Here is a 13963-nt window from a genome sequence, read left to right on the forward strand (position 1 = left end):
ATAAACCTAACCAAAGAGGTAAGGTCTGAATGCTGAAAACTATAGAAAGCTTATGAAAGAAACCAAAGAAGGCACAAATAAATGGAAAAACATTCCATGCTCATGGATTGGAAGAATAAATATTGTTAAAATATCAATACTACCCAAGGCAATCTATGTATTCAATGCAATCCCTATCAAAATAACACCAGCATTCTTCACAGAGCTAGAACAATCGTAAAATTTGTATGGAAGCAGAAAAGACCCCAAATAGCCAAAGTAATGTTGAAAAAGAAACCCAAACCTTGAGGCATCACAATTCCAGACTTCAAGCTATATTACAAAGCTGTAATCATCAAGACAGTATGGTATTGGCACAAAAACAGACACATAGATCAATGGAATAGAATAGAGAACCCAGAAATGAACCCACAAATATATGGCCAACTAATATTCAACAAAGCAAGAAAGAGTTTCCAATGGGAAAAAAGACAAGTGTCTTCATCAAATGGTGCTGGGAAAACTGGACAACAACATGCAGAAGAATGAAACTGGACCACTTTCTTACACCATACACAAAAACAAATTCAAAATGGATGAAAGACCTAAATGTGAGACAGGAAACCATTAAAATGCTACAGGAGAAAACAGGCATCAACCTCTTTGACGTTGGCCATAGTAACTTCTTACTACACATGTCTCCAGAGGCAAGGGAAATAGAAGCAAAAAATGAACTATAGGGACCTCATCAAGATAAAAAGCTTCTGCACAGTGAAGGAAACAATCAGTAAAACTAAAGGCATCCAGATGGCTAACAGACACATGAAACGATGCTAAAACTCACTCATAATCAGAGAAATACAAATCAAAACCACAATAAGATGTCACCTCACACCTGTGTCAGAATGTCTACAATCAACAACTCAGGAAACAACCGATGTTGGCAAGGATGCAGACAAAGAGGAACACTTTTGCACTGCTGGTGGGAATGCAAACTGGTGCAGCCACCCTGGAAAACAGTATGGAGGTTCCTCAAAAAATTAAAAATAGAACTCACCCTATGACCCAGCAATTGCAGTACTAGGTATTTATCCAAAGGATACAAAAATGCTGATCCAATGGGGCACATGCACTCCAATGTCTATAGCAGCACTATCAACAATAGCCAAATTATGGAAAGAACCCAAATGTCCATCGACTGATGAATGGATAAAGAAGATGTGGTATATGTATACAATGGAATACTACTCAGTGATGCAAAATAATGAAATCTTGCCATTTGCAACAATGCAGATGGATCTAGAGTGTATTATGCTAAGCGAAATAAGTCAGTCAGAGAAAGGCAGATACCAAATGATTTCACTCTTATGTGGAATTTAAGAAATTGAACAGATGAGCATAGGGGAAGGGAAGGAAAAATAAAATAAAAACAGAGAAGGGGGCACCTAGGTCGCTCAGTTGATTGAACATCTGACTTCAGCTCAGGTCATGATCTCTTGGTTCACAAGTTCGAGCCCCGTGTCAGGCTCTGTGCTGACAGCTTGGACCCTGGAGCCTGCTTCAGATTCTGTGTGTGTCTCTCTCTCTCTGCCCCTTCTCTCTCTCTCTCTCTCTCTCTCTCTCTCTCTCTCTCTCTTTCTCTCTCTCTCTCTCTCTCTCTCTCTCTCTCTCTCAAATAAATAAACTTTTAAAAAGGGAGAGGGAGGGAGTGAGAGGGAGGGAGGGAGGCAAACCATAAGAGACTCTTAAATACAGAGAACAAACTGAGGGTTGCTGGATGGGTGGTGGGTGGGGGCATGGGTTAAATGGGTGATGGGCATTAAGGAGGGCACTTTTTGGGGTGAGCATTGGGTGTCATAGGTAAGAGATGAATCACTGGGTTCTACTTCTGAGGCCAATACTACACTGTATGTTAACTAACTTGAATTTAAATTTTAAAATGTGGAGTTGCTGCATCATATGGTAATTGGTATATGTTTAATTTTTTCAGAAACCACCAGACCATTTTCTACAACAGCTGAAACATTTTACATTCCCACCAGCAATATGCAAGGGTTCCAGTTTCTCTCCATCCTTGCCAACATTTATTTTCTGAGAGGTCATATGAACCTCTTCAAGAAACATGATCAGGCAGCCACTTTGGGATATAAAGATGGCCACACAACTGGGGTGTTCTTTGAAAGGAAGGTGGAACCTGATAAAACCTGTTTCCACAATTGCTTTCCCAATACTTGGATACCTCCCCAAAACTCATAGACACGCAGTTCCTTCCACATTGGTGCCTTGTCCCCTGTTGCCTGGAAAATCCCTTCAAATCTCAGCTCGGCTTCTCTGCTGAGTCTTTCTTGGCTCATCCAGGTCAAGTTGCCATCCTTCCCTTAGTAACAGGCTGACATCATGGTGCAGTGGAACTCCTCAATAGCCACCACCAAGAGGGATCCTCTTAGTGTCCTCAGAGCACAGGATAGATCATGGTGCATCACTCAGTAAACCTTTGTCCACTGAATGAACAATGGTCTTAATCAGTGTAGGCCAGGTGGAACGCTGCAGTGGGGTTCTCTGAGATCTGCTCTGTGCTCACATGCACTGTGCCACACCCTAGGGATGCTGTGACTGCAACTGTTGCCACAAGCAAATTATATCACTGACAGTGGTAGTCTGCTAGGGCTATGTGTCCAGAGCATGGGAAGGGTCCTCCAACCATCAGCACTCTGCTACAGATTGCCATAGACAGGGTGAGATAGAAGGTAATGACCCACAGGTAAAAGAGCTGAGCTCACCCCCAAGGAAGAAGGTCCTAGAGTTGGGGACTACGGAAGACCAAGCTCTAGAAGTGAGAGTGTCCTGTGAGGGCAGCCCCTGCCTTTGCAGTGCTTCTCAGCAGGATAGGGTTGATTTCTCTTCTTCCCCATCACCATTTCTGCCAACACAGTGGCTGCCAGAAACTGAGCATTCTTACTTTCGTCACAGCCACTCGTGGGAGGAGGATGGATTGGTGGGGCCAAGACCCCAGCCCAAGTCAATCTGACTCTGAAACTCATAACTTGCCAACCCCACCCTGAGCCCACTGCCTACTGGGCATGGCAATCCCTGAGCCCTTTAACTTGTGGAGTCTGATGATAACTATGAGCAGTTAATGTCACAACAGAATTGAATTGCTGGTCTCCCAGTTGTTGTTGGAGAATTAGAGAATTGGAGAATTGGTTGGTGCCAGAGAAGACATCCCAGACTTTCCAACTCCACTTTCAGGGACATGGACTAGTGTCTTGAAATCACCCATGTGGGAATGTTTACACCACAGTAACCAGCAGAGGCCTGCCACACCCTCCTCCGGGAGAGCAAGTTATTACACATTTATCAACGTACCACTGCACAGGCAAGTGGGAGACAGGGACCCAAGCAGGTTTCCCATGAGCCCTCCTCTCTGCTCCCTTCAGGACAGAGCCCGGGGAAACGAGAATACACAACCTGTACACACAACCGTGTCTGTGCTGGCCCAGGACCCCACACGCTCCCATTTATCCCCTTCCTCAGGCCTCCTGACAGGAAAGCTGGGCCACACCTTCTCTAAGGAGGGCATTAGCAGATATCAGCTCTGGAAGAGTCACACAGGACAGCTACACTTAGGATGGGAAGGAAAGCTGGGGACCAGAGGCCCAGGTGGAGCCCTGCAAAGGGGTTCTCCAAGACCTGCTCTGTGCTTGTGTGCACCATGCCACATACTGTCCTCACAGAGCCTGCCATCTGGGGACACAGGGAGGCAGAGATTAAATGAAAAGCCATTAAGTCACTCCTCCATTAGTGTGTGATGAATGCTGTAGACGAGTCTACAGAGGGGGCCACACACAGTGAGGGTCGGAATATGCTGGCATAAGCCAATGTTCCTACTGAGTGGGACTCAGTCCACATTAGTTTTACAAATGAAAAAGAAAAGAGACTTTTAACACCTAGAGGTTGAGTACTGCATTAGTTTTCTATTGAAGCTTGAACAAATTTCCACAAACTTGGTGGCCTGAAACAATAGAAATTTATTATCTTACAGCTGTGCAGCTCAGACGTCTAGTGTGGGTCAGCAGGGCTGTGTTCCTTCTGGAGGCTCAAGGGGAGATTCCCTTTGCTAGCCTTGTCCACCTTGTGGAAGACTCCTGCTTTCCATGGCTCACAGTCCTTTCCTGCATCTGAGATGCTTCTAGAAAGGAATGCAGCCCTGCTGAAACCTTGATTTTAACTAAGCGAGACCTAGGTTTGACTTCTGACCTGCAAAACAGTGACAAATACACCCATGTCACTTTAAGCCACTATATTGATGGTAATTCATGCCAGCCATCGAAAACCAATGCAAGAGTGAAGGTGAGGGTCAAGTTCAGGGGCAAATTTTTGTGGAGGTGAGAGCTAGGGTCAGATCAGGTTGAGATTAGGTGCAGAGTCCGGGGTGGGGGGGGGTGAGGGTCAAGGTCACCCTAAAGGTCAAGGTTGGTGTGAAAGTAGGCATCACAGGAAGCAGGGTCAGGGTAAGTTTCATGATCTGGGTCAAGGTCATAATCAGTGCTTCAAGGTCAGTTTTAGGTAAATTGCCTGAGTGAATGTCAAGTTATGACTCAATTTGAACATTAAAGTCAGGATTACTGTGAGAGTTGGGTATAATTCAGGTTCAGGATGAGAATAGATCAGAGTCAAAGTGAAGGTAAGGGTCAATTCTGAGTAGGTATGGTGAATGCCAGATTCAGAAGCAGGTTAAGGATAACCTGCAATGTCAATATCAGGGTGAAGGTCAAAGTCAGGTCATTTTCAAGGTGAAGGTCATGTTTAGGATCAAGGTTAGGGTGAGTGTAGGGTCAGGATCAGGGCCAAATGTGACATCAACATCATGACGGTAAGTCTTCCTTTTTTCCTCTCCCCTTTTGTTTACAACTAATTTGACATTCATAACCAAACAGAAGTGCCTCTGCTCATCACACCAGGACACCCAGATTTCTACCCACCTGTGCATCAGAAAGTGAGTGGACAGGACCTTGAAGGAGATTGCAGATCCAAGAAAGTTGAGGAGCCTGCCCCACCCTTACTTGTTAATTGGGGGAAGCACAACTGGAAACTACAAAACAGGGAGACACTCACTGGAGACAATTTCTGGAAGCCCAGCCAGCCTGATGGGAAAACCAGGCACACCAGTGAAGCAGGGTAGAGATGGGTTTGGAGGCAGAGGAGAAGGAAGAACTTGAGTTGGTCCCTTCCCAGGGCAATACTGGTGACAACCTGCCTCTCAGCCAGCGCAGGTGGAAAGTGAAAGTGGTGAGTGAGTCCATGACTGGACATTGGAGGAAAAGGAAAGAGGCAGCAGACGAGGAAAAAGGCATTGGAGGAACATGTTTCCTGCTGTGTGCTTCAGGATTTCAGCAGGATATGTGACAATGGACATCTGGGAGTCCCCCCACTGCAGGATTCCCCTACCAGGATGTGGACACCCCCAAAGCCCCAGGTACCTGTCCCCACTCTGCTGCAGCCCTAAGAGCCAACTCAGGGAGAGAAACCAAAAACTTAAGCAATAGTGCCACCTTCTGTAAAACAAAAGAAAGGTTTCTAATTGCCAGCAGGTTGAACTGTAACAAAGTCAACATAGTCTCTTAATTAAGGAAGATGTTTACTACCTCCAATGCCAGGCACTGGAGTGTCATCATACACTCATTAGGGCAGCCAACAATTGGCATCATAGTGTCATCGAACACTGTGAAAAATCACAGTAATGCAGTATCACAAAAAGAAGATAATTCTCCAGGAACCCAGCTCCCAGGCATGGAATATTGCAGTCTAACTGATAAAGAATCCAAAATATCTGTGACAGAGAGATTCAACGAGCTACAAGAAAGCCCAGAAGGGTAATTCAAGGAACTCAGATATAAAATTAAAGAACAGAAGGAGTTATTTACCAAAGAGATTGGAATATTAAAAAATAACCAAACAGGGGCGCCTGGGTGGCGCAGTCGGTTAAGCGTCCGACTTCAGCCAGGTCACGATCTCGCGGTCCGGGAGTTCGAGCCCCGCGTCAGGCTCTGGGCTGATGGCTCAGAGCCTGGAGCCTGTTAACGATTCTGTGTCTCCCTCTCTCTCTGCCCCTCCCCCGTTCATGCTCTGTCTCTCTCTGTCCCAAAAATAAATAAAACGTTGAAAAAAAATTTTAAAAAATAAATAACCAAACAAATTCTGGAGTTGAAGACTTCAGTGAACAATATGGACTCATTAGAGAGGTTAGGTAATAGGTTAGGTAATGTCAGATGGAAGAAATGACAAGGGACTTGGGGATGGGAAGGAGAATGATTCAGGAGAGAGAACTAACATTTGTAAAAAGTGCTATGGTGGGGCGCCTGGGTGGCGCAGTCGGTTAAGCGTCCGACTTTAGCCAGGTCACGATCTCGCGGTCCGTGAGTTCGAGCCCCGCGTCGGGCTCTGGGCTGATGGCTCAGAGCCTGGAGCCTGTTTCCGATTCTGTGTCTCCCTCTCTCTCTGCCCCTCCCCCATTCATGCTCTGTCTCTCTCTGTCCCAAAAATGAATAAACGTTGAAAAAAAAATTTTTTTTTTTTAAAAGTGCTATGGTGTCTGATAAGAAAAGCAAATATAAGAACAACTGGTGTGCCAGAAGAGAAGAGAGGGACAAGGTAGCAGAGAATGTATTTAGAGGATAACGAAGAACTTCCCAAACCTGTAAGGAATTGAACATGTAAGTCCAAGAAACTAATAGAACACCATATTATCTGAATGCAGAAAGATCGTCTCCAAGGAAAGTCATTCATTATATTTGACGTTATAATGAAACTGTCAAAAATCAAACATAAAGAAAGCATCTTAAAAGCAAACAGGAAACAAAAGACAGTAACCTACAAAGGAGTTCCCATTTGGCTATCAGCAGATTTCTCAGAAGAAACTATAGGCCAGGAGACAGTGGAATGACCTATTGAGTATTAAATGATAAAAAATGCTAGCCAAGAATACTTTATTAACCCAAGTTACCCTTCAGATATAAAGGAGAAATAGAGGCCTTGCTAGACACACAAAAGCTGAGAAAGCTCACCACCACGAGACTAGCCTTGAAGGAAATGCTGAACGGGGTTCTTCAGATGAAATGAAAAGACATTGATGAGTGACATAAATTCAAATGAAAGTACATAATATACTAGTAAAGGCAAAAAATTAACACAATTAGAAAGTGGGAACTCTTATATTAGAATGATGTGTTAACAACTTAATTATAGTTTGGAGGCTAATGGAAAAGAGCATTAAAAATAACTGAAGCCACTATAACTCCTCAGGGAATTCACAGCGTAAAAAGAAGCACATTTTGGGGCACCTGGGTGATTCAGTTGGTTAAGCGGCCAACTCTTGATTTTGGCTCATGTCATGATCTCACAGTTTTGACTCGTGTTGTGAGTTCAAGTCCCACACCAGGCTCTGTGTTCACAGCGTGGAACCAGCTTGGGATTCTCTCTTCTCTCTCTCTCTCTGCCCTTCCCACTCACGCGCTCACCCTCTCTCTCTCAAAGTAAATAAATAAACAATATTAAAAAAAAGAGGTACACTGTAACATCAAAAATAAAGGAGGAAGAGTGAAAGGGTGGAAACTTCATAGGGAATGGAAATAAGGTGCTATCAGTGTAAAAAGGATTATTTTATCTAACAGATGTTTTTCGTAATCCACATGGTAACAACAAAACAAAACTCTAGAGTGAGTCACAAAACAAGAAAAGGGGAGACCAAAGTACATACTGTGGAAAGCCAGCCCTTCACAGAGGTAGACAGAAACAAAGGGGGGGGGGGGGGGAAATAACAAAGGAAATACAAGACAAGCAGAAGACAAAATGTGAGGTAGCAGTATTGAGTTCTTACATATAAATAATCACTCTAAATATAAATGAACTGAAGCCACCAATCAATGGGCAGAATGGCTGCATGGATTAAAACATGAGAACCAGGGATGCCTGGGTGGCTCAGTAGGTTAAGTGTCTGACTTTGGCACAGGTTATGATCTCACAATTTGTGGGTTCAAGCCCCTCATCAGGCTCTGTGCTGACAGCTCAGAGCCTGGAACCTGGTTCGGATTCTGTCTCCCTCTCTCTCTGCCCCTCCCTTGCTCACACTCTGTCTCTAGCTCTCTCAAAAATGAATAAACATTAATTTTTTTTTTAATGAGACTCAACAGCAGCAGAACGCACACTATCCTCAAGTGCCCACGGAACATTCTCCAGAATGGACCACATGACAGGACACACAACAAATCTTAGCGACTTTGACAAGACTGAAATCGTACCAACTATCTTTTCTTACCACAATGGTGTGAAACTAGGAATCAACAAGAGACAAGCTGGGAAATCCACAAATATGTGGCAGCTAACAGCACGCCCTGAACAATCAATGGGTCAAAGGAGAAATCAGAAGGAAAACAAAAAAGTATCTCAAAAGAAATAAAAAAGGAAACACACCATATCAGAAGGTATGGGATGCAGCAAAAAACAGCATCTCTGAAAATTTAAAGTGACAGGTGCATACATCAGGAAATTGTAAACATCTCAAATAAGCAACATATCTTTACTTCTCAAGGAACTAGAAAAAAAAAAAATTAAGCCCAAAGTTAGCAGAAGGAATAAAATAATAACGCTCAGAGCAGAAATAAGTAAAATAGGGATGAGGAAGGGTTGATATAAATGAGAACTGTTTCTTCAATAAGATAAACAAAATCAACAAATCTTTAGCTAGACTAAGAAAAAAACAGAAAAGACTCAAAATTAAGAGTGAAAAAGGAGGGGCGCCTGGGTGGCGCAGTCGGTTAAGCGTCCGACTTCAGCCAGGTCACGATCTCGCGGTCCGTGAGTTCGAGCCCCGCGTGGGCTCTGGGCTGATGGCTCAGAGCCTGGAGCCTGTTTCCGATTCTGTGTCTCCCTCTCTCTCTGCCCCTCCCCCATTCATGCTCTGTCTCTCTCTGTCCCCCAAAAAATAAATAAACGTTGAAAAAGAGTGAAAAAGGAGATATTACAACTGAGACTGCAGAAAAACAGGATTGTGAGACTATTCTGAACAATTATAAGCCAAAAAAGTTAGATAACTTAGAAGAAATGGATACATTCCTAGAAACAATGTTTCAAAACTGAATCAGGAAGAAATAAAAAATCTGAACAGACCTGTAACGAATAAAGAGATTGAATCAGTGATCAAAAACCTCCCAACACAGAAACCTCCCCCAGGACGAGATGGCTTCACTGGTGATTCTAACACATTCAAAGAAGAATTAATGCCAATTCTTCTCAAACTCTTCCAAAAAATTGGGAAGAAGCACTTCCAAATTCATCCTGCAAAGCCAGCACTGCCCTGATACCAAAGCCAGAGAAAAGAAAACTATATAGATCATCATCTCTGATGAATATAGATGCAAAAACTCAACAACATATTAGCAAACTGAATTCAAGAACACCTATAAAGGGGGCACCTGGGTGACTCAGTCGGTTAAGCATCTGACTCTTGCTCTCAGCTCAGGTCATGATCTCAGAGTTCCTGAGTTTGAGCCCTTCATCAGGCTCTGCACTGACAGTGCAGAGCCTTCTTGGGATTCTCTTTCTCTCTCTCTCATATATATATATATAGCATTTATATATATAAATTATTATATATATATATATAAATGGCATATATATATATATTGAATATATATATATTGAATGAATGAATGAATTAATAAATGAATGAATGAATACATACATACATACATGCATGCATGCATACATACATAAATAAATGAATGAATAAATAAATGGATGAATGAATGAATGAATAAATAAATAAATAAATGTTAAAAAAAAATAAGAACACATGAAAATAATTATACACCATGAGTAGGATTTATCCCTGGAATGCAAGGACCATTCAACATACACACATCAATAAATATGATACATCTAATTAATAAAATAAAAGAGGGGTGTCTGGGTGGCTCAGTCAGTTGAGCATCTAACTCTTGATTTTGGCTCAGGTCACAATCCCACATTTTCATGGGTTTGAGCCCCACATCAGGCTCTGTGCTGACCCTACAGAGCTTGCTTGGGATTCTCTCTCTATCTACCCTCCCCAACTTGCACTCTGTCTCAGAATAAGTAAACTTTAAAAAATTATAAAAGAAGAAAAGAAAAAATCATATGATCATCTTAATAGATGCAGAAAAAACATGTGACAAAATACATAATTTCATAAAAACCCTCAGCAGATTGAATATAGAAGGAACACACCTCAATATATTAAAGGCCATATGTTATGAGCTCACAGCTAACAGTATACTCAGTGGTGAAAATTGAAAGTTTTTCCTCAAGGATCAGGCACAAGACAAGGATGTTTACACACACACCACTCTTATTCAATATAGTATAAGAAGTCCTAATATAGTATCATAGTATTCAATACGGTATTAGAAGTCCGAGCCAAAGCAAATAGGCAAGACAAAGAAATAACAGGTATCCAAATCTTGAAGGAAAAAGTGAACCTGTCACTATCTGCTGATAATATGAGTCTGTATTTAGAACATCTGAAAGGCTCAACCCAAAAACTGTTAGAACTAATCAATGATTTCAGTCAGGTTGTGGGACACAAAATCAACTTACAGAAATCAGTTGCATTCCTATACACTAACAATGAAACATCTGAAAAAGAAATAAAGATAACTATCCCATTCAGAATAGCATATAAAACAATAACATACTTAGGAATAAATTTAACCTAGGATGTGGAAGTCCTGTACAATGAAAACTACAAGACTTTGCTGAAAGAAATCAAAGAAATGGAAAGACAAACAAATGGAAAGACATCCTGTGTTCATGGATCAGAAGAACTTGTATTGTTAAAATGTCCATTCTACCCAAAGCCATCCACAGATTCAATGCAATTCCCATCAAAACACCAAAGGCATTTTTCACAGAAATAGAAAAAACAGTCCTAAAATCTTTTTGAAATCAAAAAGACCCAGAATAACCAAAGCAATCTTGAGCAAAAAAGAACACAGCCAGAGATACCACAGTTCCTGGCTTCAAACTATACTACAAATCTTTACTAATAAAAACAGTATGTTACTGCATATACAGACAAAAATAGACACATAGACCAATGGAATGGAATAGAAGGCAAAGAACTGAACCTCTGCTTATACAAGAAAGCCAAGAACACACAATGGGTAAAGAACATTTTTGTCAACAAATAAAGTGGGGTGGGGTGCCTGGGTGAGCGTCCAACTTCAGCTCAGGTCATGATCTCACAGTCTGTGAGTTCAAGCCCCACGTCGGGCTCTGTGCTGACAGCTCAGAGCCTGGAGCCTGCTTCAGATTCTGTGTCTCCCTCTCTCTCTGCCCCTCCCCTGCTCATGCTCTGTCTTTCTCTGTCTCAAAAACATTTTTTAAAAAATTAAAAAACATTTAATTAAATAAAAACATTTTTTAAAAAATTAAAAAAATAATAAGGTAAGGAAAACTGGATGAGCACATTGAGAGCAATGAAATTGGACCCCTGTCTTACAGTTGAGTAGATTAAAGACTTGAACATAAGGACCTGCTACTATAAAGCTCCTAGAAGTAAATGTAGGGAAGAAGCTCCTTAACATTGGTTTTGGCAATGATTTCTTGACCATGACACCAAAAGCACAAGAGACGAAAGTGAAAATGAACAAATAGGGCTCCATGAAACTTAAAACCTTTTGTACAAAGAATCTACTAACAAAATGAAACAAACAATCCAAATTGGAAAATGGGTAGAACCAGACCCTTTTCCAAAGAACACATACAAATAGCCAACAGGTGCATGAAAAGATGCTCCACATCACTCATTATCAGGGAAATGCAAATCAAAACCATAATGAGACATCACCACACACCTGTCAGAACACCTATTATCAAGAAGACAGGAGATAAAAAAATTGCTGACAAGGACATGGAGAAAAGGGACCTCTTTCACACTGCTGGTGTGCATGTTTCAACCACAGTGGAAAACAATATGAAGGTTTATAAAAAAAATTAAAAGTAGACCTACCAATGATCCAGTGATTCCACATCTGGGTATATACACAAAGGAAATAAAAACAGGATTTTGAAGAGAGATATGCACTCTCATATTTACTGCAGTATTTGTTCACAATAGCCAATATGGAAACAACAACCCTCCCGTCAACAAATCAATGGATAAAGATGTGGTACACATGGAATATTATTCAGCCATGAGAAAAGAGGACATCCTGCCATTTGCAACAGCATGGATAGACCTTGTGGAAATTACGCTAAATGAAATAATTCAGATGGACAAAGACAAATACTGTAGGATATCACTTATATGTGGAATCTAAAAAAGCCAAACTCACAAAACAGAGTGAAATGGTGGTTACCAGGGGCTAGGGAGGGAAGGGGACTGGGCAGTTTTTGTCTAAGGGTACAAATTTACCCTTAGAAGATTAAATGAGCCCTAGAGATACAATGCACAATACAGTGAATATAGACAATGTTGTATTATAATCAACAAACTTACTAGGAACGTAGAACTTCATTATTCCAACAACTAAAAAGACAGAATAATTCTATAATATGACAGAGCTGCTAATTGTTGCAATCATGATATGTATCAAGATACATATGTACATTTAAGGTGTACATGTTAACTTGATACATTTAAGATGTACATGTTAAGTTGATACACCTTAAATTTATACAATATGTCAAATACATTTCAATTAAAAACTGGATCAGGGTCAAGATCTGGGTGAGTATTGGTGATTATCAAAGCAAGGCTGCACATCAGGGTCACAGTCTGGACCTGTGTCAGTTACGGATTTGAATAAGGTTCAGGGTCAAGGTCAGGGTTAGGTGAAGTTTCATGGTCAGTATGTGGGTTGATCAGAGTCATGAGGGTCAGGGACATGATCAAATCCAGCTGAGGTTCAGTTAGATCACTTTTAGGGTAAGGGTCAAAGTGTTATGGTGAGAATCAGGAGGATGGTGAGGGTCAAATTCACATGAAATCCAGGGTCATGGTCAGTGTCAGAGTGGAGGTCAGAAGGGTCAGAATCAGGTCAAGGTTGAGTTTTGTCAGTAGGGTGTGAAGGTATCTCAGGGCCTGAATGACAATCAGTCTTATCAATCGAAGGTTGTTGACTGTTAGAATCAGGGTTACAATCAGGGTTAAGAATAGGGGCAGATCTGTGCAAGGGAGAGTCTGGGTGATGGTTGAGTTTCAAGGTGAAGGTCAGAGTCCACTTTATCACTGAAGGAAGATCAGGGATAGGGTCAAATTTAAATGACTTTCAGTTTTATGGTCAAGGTCATAAGAATCTGGATCAGGATTATGGTCAGAGTCAAAGCAAGCAACTCCTAACTTGGGAGTTACGATGAGGTCAGTCAGGGTCACGGTAAGGATCAGATAGCATTAGAATGTTTTCAGAAACTCAAACTGAGAGGGTTATATGAGGGACATGATCAAAGTCAGTGTCAGAGTCAGACATGATGCCAGGAGGATCCCACTGAGACCCTCAGGGAAGAGTGAAGTTGAGTGATGGTCAAGTGGTAGGTAGGACTAGAGAGAGCATTTCTGTTGGAGTGAGAGTAGAGCTTTAGGGTAGAATCAGAGGGTAATAAGTCAAGGTCAGAGTTGGGAGTAGGATATGTGAGGTTGAAGTTCAAGGTTAAGTGTATCAAGGTGAGGGTCAAGGTCAGAGTCAGAGTGAAATTGGTCAGCAATTCCTGCCCCACCACCCAGCACCATATGCAGTTTTTGCAAATGCCACTTTCTGAAATGCTCTCTCCCACTGGGCTATAGGTCTACCTCCCTCACCTGCTTGGAGTCATGCCCACCTCCACAGAGACACAAGTGTCATGGAGGCAGGGATCCTGGAACAGAATGTTTTGTTCACTGATGGATTCCGAGCAATCAGAAGAGTCTGTGGCACAGAGTCGCTGCTCTGTTGAAAGCTTGTGTAATAAA

This window comes from Prionailurus viverrinus, chromosome A2 (assembly GCF_022837055.1).
Source record: "Prionailurus viverrinus isolate Anna chromosome A2, UM_Priviv_1.0, whole genome shotgun sequence".
Classification (NCBI taxonomy): domain Eukaryota; kingdom Metazoa; phylum Chordata; class Mammalia; order Carnivora; family Felidae; genus Prionailurus; species Prionailurus viverrinus.